Genomic DNA, 7,746 nt, shown 5'->3' on the forward strand with positions numbered 1-7,746 from the left:
TGAATACAGGTTGAAGTTTGGCTGTTGTATAAATATGCAGTTACTGAAAGCACTGGTGATAACACTGTCAGAAGTGAAAAATTATAGATGATTAATAAGAAATTGTTCAAAGAAATGGTTCTTGCCAAACAAAACATCAATGAGTGAAAATAATTTTCATTGACAAAACATGTGCCTGTTGGGCATTCCAGAGGAATGTGATGGGAATAAACTTGACTGAACCTTTAAAAGAGTTTTTACTTGTTGGGTCAGATGTTTCTGCTAAATCCCTCAGTGTCAAAATGCTATTTTGCCTTTCCTACCAGCTCTGGGCATATCCCCTCACAAACTATGTTGTGTGAATCTGAAGACTGCTTTAGAAATGAGTTCCCAAATTGCTCAAGAAATAGTTCAGACTGTAAATCTGAAAAACCTTCTGCTCACTCAGGTCCTGTGGGGGGAGTTTAGCCAATGAAGGAAGGAAGGAAAGAAGGAAGGAAGGAAGGAAGGAAGGAAGGAAGGAAGGAAGGAAGGAAGGAAGGAAGGAAGGAAGGAAGGAAGGAAGGAAAAGAAAGAAATTAAACTCAAAAGCAAACTTTGGAAGCATGACAAACATGGAAGCCATGTGTATACCATGCTGTCAGCATTTCCTAAAGAAGCTGTGTGTGGGCTGAAGGGCTCTGGGATGATAATCTGGAAATGATGAAGAATTGTTTTATGTATTTTATTGTAGGACAGGTCTAATAAAAGTTAAGTACTACAAATGTTAACAGTGCATTAATTGTAAGTTAAAACAATAATATGATACTATTTTTCCAACCACAAATCGGCAAAAAAATTTAGAAGTGAGAACATAGGGTTTGGTAATGAAATAGGAAAACAGGTGAACACTCAAACATGGTTTATGGAAATATAAATTGATAGAACCTTTTTTAGTGACAACTTGGCAGTGTCAACCAAGATTCCAAATATACCTATCCTATGAGGCAGCAGAATGCATATGAGTTAAGAACAGACTCTGGATTCAGAGATCCTGGATTCCAATCCTGGCTCTACCAATTAGAACCATGAGATCTCAAACAAGTTGCTTAACCTCTCTGAGCCTAAGTTTATCATCTACAAAACTGACATAACAATAGTATCTTTAACCCATGGAGTTGTCATGGGAATTTTAAAAGCTGGTATTTGTAAAGTGTTTACACTGGTGCCTGGCATATAGGAAGTGCCATGTAACATAGAACCCTAATTCAAGGAAAACATTCTATAAAACTTCTAGCCAAATGTCTAAGTTCAGTACAACGTGGCTTCTCACAACATATAAATGGAAACTAACTCTAGATGTCCAACACTGGGAAAACATGTAAATAAATGATGGTACATCAGTGTGATTGAATAGTTTATAGTCCTGTAAAGAGTGAGGTAGAGCTATGTGTACCCCAAGAACAACATATTGCTGAGTACAAAAACAAATTGTAAAACAGCATGTTCAGTAGAATCCCATTATTATGAAAGTGAAGTGTGTGTGTGTGTGTGTGTGTGTGCGCGCGCACGTGTACCTGAAAAGATATATGCCATACTTAACAGTGATCACCTCTGAGGAGTGAGATTAGAGCAGTGAAGAGACTTTCAGTTCTTACTTTATACACTTCTGTATTGTTTGAACCTTTAAACATGAACTTAAATTACTTTTATAATTAAAAAAGCACTTAAATCACTAGTCTGAGCGTAGTTTAGATTTAAATAATTATTCTCTCTCTCTCTCTCTTTTTTTTTTTTTTTTTTTTTTTTTGAAGATTCAGAATCATAGCCATGGGATGAATGCTACTGTTATCATTGACATAGATGACCAGCCAGGAAATAAGATTGTATGAACAGTCCATTTAATTAAATGTTTTGGCCACTTAGATCTATGTGAGCATAAAATGTGGAAACACTTAGGAAATAAGCTTTCGTTGTATAGTAAATAGGGGGTAATGAGATTCGGTCAATCTGTCAGAGATTTAAACCTACCCGATCCTAAAGAAAAACAGGCCTAAAATATTTCAAATGTGAGGTTATATTAAAAACCACAGTTTCAAACTGTGAAGCTAAACAAATCAGTTATTTCAGTTTATTGTCTTAGGGAAAGCACAGTGTAATACTTGAAGGAGAACCAAAAGGAGGGGTAGCATTCCCAGCAGCTAGCACTTTTATCCAATACCAGGACTTTCATTTGCCAAATTATCTTCAAAGATACTGCCTGACCAAAGCACTTCTGCAATAAAAGTATCTCTGTGTTAGTCAATGGAATGAGGGAATGTTAAAATTGAAAGAGGTCTTGGAGACCAGCTAGGTCAGTGTCCACATTTCACAGAAGAGGACACTAAGTTCTGGAAAGATCATGGGACTTCGTAACAAAAACAAACTACAGCTCAGATCAACTGACCACCAGTATAGTATGCCTTCTAATACACTAGTGTCCTCACGCTTTTTGTATTTCAGGTAATGGTTTTAAAATGCACACGGGAAAAATAAATATAAACTATAGTATAGAACACAAAAGCTCCCAGAGAAGAGTTTACTTCCTATTCTCATACTCCAAGTCCCAGTTCCTCTCCTCAGATATGGCCACTGTGTTTTTTGTTTTGGTTTGGTTTTGGTTTTTGAGACAAAGTCTCACTCTGTTGCCTAGGCTGGAGTACAGTGGTGTGATCGTAGCTCACTGCAGCCTCAGCCTTCTGGACTCAAGCAATCCTCCCACATCAGCCTCCTGCGTAGTTGGGACTACAGGTGTGCACCACCGTGCCCAGCTAATTTTTTGTATATTTTTGTAGAGACAGGATTTCACCATGTTGCCCAGGCTGGTCTTGAACTCCTGAGCTCATGTGATCTACCCACCTAGGCCTCCCGAAGTGCTGGGATTACAGCCATGAGCCACTGTGCCCAGCCTATAACTACTGTCAGCAGTTCCTCTGATAATCTTTCAGAGATACTCTATGAGCTTCTAAGCAAGTGTATATATGTATGCATGCATGTGCGCAGCATATTATATATGCAATTGACCCTTGAACAACATGGGTTTGAACTGTATGGGTCCACCTATACATGGATTCTTATCCACCTCTGCCACCCCTAAGACAACAAGACTAACCCCTCCTCTTCCTCCTCCTCCTCAGCCTATTCAATGCAAAGATGATGAGGATGAAGACCTTTATGATGATCCGCTTCCACTTAATGAACAGTAAATGTATTTTCTCTTCCTTATGGTTTCTTAACATTTTAACTTACTTTAGGAATATAGTATATAATACATATAACACACAAAATACGTATGTGTTAATTGACTGTGTATGTTATCAGTAAGGTTTCCGATCCATAGTAGGCTACTAATTTTTAAATTCTGGGGGTGTCAAAAGTCATAAGCAAATTTTCAACTGTGTTGAGGGGGCAGGTGCCCCTAACAACCAATTGTTCAAGGGTCAACTGTCCTATCAAGCTTTTTGCGTATTTCTTTGTTTTCACTTAAATATATCGTACAAATTATTCCTTATCAATACATGTTAATCTTCTCTTTTTAATGGCTGCACATTATTTCATTACATTATAGTATATCATAATTTATTTCACCAGCCCCATCTCAACAGATATTTAGACCATTTTGTCCTTTGTATTACAAATATGCTATTATCCATAAAAAGTACTCATATACACATCTTCAAGCACCTGTCCAAGTATGTGTGGAGTACACATCAGATAAATTCTTAGATGTGGAATTTAGCCAAAGGGTATATTTAATTTTGATAAGACTTGCCAAATTTTTCTCCAAAAAGATATATTAATTTACACTTCTACTAAGAAAGTATAGTAATTATTTAAGTTTTATTTGTGATGTTTTTCTTCACTTATTAAATGATAAGTTCCTTGAAGAAAGAAACTGTAGCTTCCACAACTTGATTCCAATGCCCATGGTCATTCATATCGTCATTCTTTAACAAATATTGAATGACCAGAACTGTGCCAAAGACTGAAATATAAAAATAGATATGTATTGTTTCCTATAGTGGTAGACAAGTTATCTCAGAGTAACCCCTCTGCTGAGAAAAAGTAAAATGAAAGTGGGGAAATATATTTTTTAAAAACCCACACCTTCCAAAAGGACCAAAAAGTTAATCAAAGAAGAAATTGCCCAGTCAAAATCTAGAAAAAATGAAACCACTATATTAAAATCTGTTTGGCCCTAATGGCATTTGCTTATCTCAAAGAAATAACTGTGAAACTGCATTTGCTTAGGGCAGGTGGGGGTCTTTCAGGGCAGAGGAAACAAGACTTAAAGCTCATGGTCCACCGAAATTTAAGACTCAGATAAACCACCTGCCACTGTAAGGTGGAACCTAGCAAGGTTATCACTTAAGGGTAAGGGTAAACCAGAATTAAACCAGTCCTTCAAAAGGCTTGCAGACTATCTTCTCATCATCTGGCTCTTTTAGAGAACCTGAAGAGTTGAACTTGGATTAAGATAGTCCTGCATTAGTAGCATCTCTAGAATCCTGGCAGAAACAAATTAAAATACTCTCTTGTAAGAAGCACTATCATCTTATGTCTCAAAGTATTCCTAAAATACATTGTATAGCACACAAAGAAAACAAAATGCATAGGAAGCAAGATACCACGAGCAAGAACCAGTTAAAACAAGAAGATAGTAGAAACAGACCAACAAAGACTTCATATATTGGGATTATTAGATACCAACTATAAAACAACTATGCCTACCAAGCCTGAAAAAAAAAAAAAAGAAAAAGGAAAAGAAAGAAAGTAAAGAAAAGCTTCAAAATTTCAGAAAGACACTGAGGGGGAAAAGTGCCATAATTTTGAAAAGGGGAAATATAATAACAAATTATGAATTAATTGAGTGAGTTTAAGGGCATATTAGACATAGCTGAAGAAAGAATTATTGAACAGAAAAATAAGTCAGAATAGACTTTCCATATTATAGCATGAAGAGACAAAAACATAGAAAATATAGCAGAGAGGATAAGAGAGAGGGAGGACATCCTGAAAAAGTCTAACATATATTTAATTGCAGTTTTAAAAGAGAGAAATGGAGCAAAGGCAATATTTAAATTTTTATGGCTAAAGTGGCTGAGAATTTTGGAGGACTGACACACAGAACTTAAGAATCCCATGCAGGATAAAGAAAAAAGAAATCTACACCAAGATTCATCCTGAGATATTGTAGAAAACAAAAGAAAAAGTGAAAAAATCTTTAAAGCAACTAGAAAAAAAAAGATTTAAATTTAAACTTCTAAGGCACAAAAATGAAAACCAAAGGAAAAATGGGAATATATTCTCCATATTCTTATAGAAAATAAAAACTATTATAGAACTTTATAGCCAGCAAAATATCCTTCAAGCATGAAAGTAAAATACAGACATTTTCAGACAAACAAGAATTGAGAGAATTCACAACCAACTGACTTAGGCTAAAGGATCAGAGACACAGAAAGGACTAAGAACTTTAAAAATGGTAAATACATGGGTAAACATAAATATTGGCCTTAAAACCTGTAATATGCATGTCTTACAGAGTGTTAAAATATACAGAATTAAAATTTATAGCAACTATATGTTGCCAGCTAGAAACTAGGGAGAAAGGGAAGCTTTGTTAAACCATTCTAAGGTCCTGAACTCCTGACTTCAGGTAATCCATCCACCTCACCCCATCTCTACTAAAAATACAAAAATTAGCTGGGTGTGGTGGTGCACACCTGTAATCCCAGCTACTTGGGAAGCTGAGGCAGGAGAATCGCTTGAACCTAGTAAGTGGAGGTTGCCAAGAGCCGAGATTACACCATTGCACTCCAGCCGGGGGGACAAGAGCGAATCTCCATCTCAAAAAAAAAAAAAAAAAATTATTCTACGGTCCTTATACTCATTCCAGAAGGACAGTGAAAGTACTGATTAACATGAGACTTTAGGCCAGGCATGGTAGCTGTCACCTGTAAACCCAGCACTTTAGTAGGTCAGGGTGAGAGGATTGCTTGAGCCTAGAAGTGTGAGACCAGCCTGGGCAACATAGCCAGACCTCGTTGCTACAAAAAATAAACAAAACTAGCCAGGTGTAGTGGTGTGTGCCTGTAGTCCCAGCTACTGGGGGCTGAGGTGGGAGGATCACTTAAGCTGGGGAAGTTGAGGATGTAGTGAGCTGTGATTGCATCACTGCACTCCAGCCTGGGCCACAAAGTGAGACCCTGTCTTTAAATTTAAAAGAAAACAACAACAAAAAAAGACTTTGCTAAGGAAAAGGTGAATGTTGCGGTTTCTAGAGCCAGAGAGCCACTGCTCAAAGAATAGAAAAGAGTATATTATTTTCATACCAACAAAAAAGGAAAAAATAGATGATAAGAAAAAATAGTTCAAAAGAAAGGCAAGAATGGTGAGAAAAAGAAACGTAGATCTGGTGGACCAAACTAAAAGCACCAAATAAGATGGTTGTTTTTTGGCCAGGTGCGGTGGCTCATGCCTGTAATCCCAGCACTCTGGGAGGCCCAGGTGAGCAGAGGTGAGCAGATGACTTGAGGCCAGGAGTTCAAGACCATCCTGGCCAACACAGGGAAACCCCATCTCTACCAAAAATACAAAAAAATTAGCTGCGGCTGGGCACGGTGGGAGGCCAAGGCAGGCAGATCACTTGATGTCAGGTGTTCAAGACCAACCTGGCCAACATGGTGAAACCCCATCTCTCCTAAAAATACAAAAAAAATTAGCCAGGTGTGGTGGCAGGTGCCTGTAATCCCAGCTACTCAGGAGGCTGAGGCACGAAAATCACTTGAACCCAGGAGGCAGAGGTCGTAGTGCGCCACTGCACTCCAGCCTGGGCAACAGAACGAAACTCTGTCTCAAAAAAAAAAAAGGGTTGTTTTTTAAACCTAAATACGTCAGTAATTCAACTGAGTATAAATGGGATAAGTGCTACAGTGTAAATACAAAGACTGTCAGAATAGATAATAATAAATGTAAGTTGAATTAAATGTCATTTGTAGGAGACATGTCTAAAACATAAAAAATAGAAAAATTTAAAGTGAAAGGATGAAAAAATAAATTATGCAAACACCAAAAGAAAGATGGTATAAACTATGCTCATATCAGACAAAACTTACTTTAAACAATGGTCACCAAAGTAAGTAAAACTTACTTTAAACAAAACTTGCTTTAAACAATGGTCACCAAAGTTTTGTGTTGGAGGAGAAAAAAAAAAGACATAAGTATATATAAAATAGAGTTTTCTGTGAACGGTAATTTTAATACAGTGAGCTAAATCCTAGGAGAAATTTGTATGAAATGCTTTGACGACACAGACATAAGGAAGACAGAGTCTTAATTGTGCCTTAAAGGTGACTCTTCAGAGGACCTGGCATTTTATCAGAATTGTGATATATTAACTTCTTGGATAGTTCTGGGTGAAGGGAACACATTCCATGCTGAGGAAACAATATGCTCACACATATCCACAGGTATTGGTTGAAAGGATTGTTCGATTTTAGGATAGTGAGGACCAAAGGAGTGAGGTGGCTTACCCATCTGGCAGCAATCGTGGATGCTATGATGCACTGCCCAGACCCCTCCTCCCTTCAGGACCAAGGCACTCATTTTCCCAGCTGTGAGAAGTGCTGCCAGCCGGTGGTTCACAGCCGAGAGCCTCTGCAGGAAGTGCCTCAGAGGAAGGAACTGGTCTCAGCTAGGGCTATGGTGCCTCCCCAGGAGCAGCCTGCATGGAGTGACTGCTCAATG

Source organism: Macaca nemestrina, chromosome 1, assembly GCF_043159975.1.
Source record: "Macaca nemestrina isolate mMacNem1 chromosome 1, mMacNem.hap1, whole genome shotgun sequence".
In the NCBI taxonomy this organism is placed as follows: domain Eukaryota; kingdom Metazoa; phylum Chordata; class Mammalia; order Primates; family Cercopithecidae; genus Macaca; species Macaca nemestrina.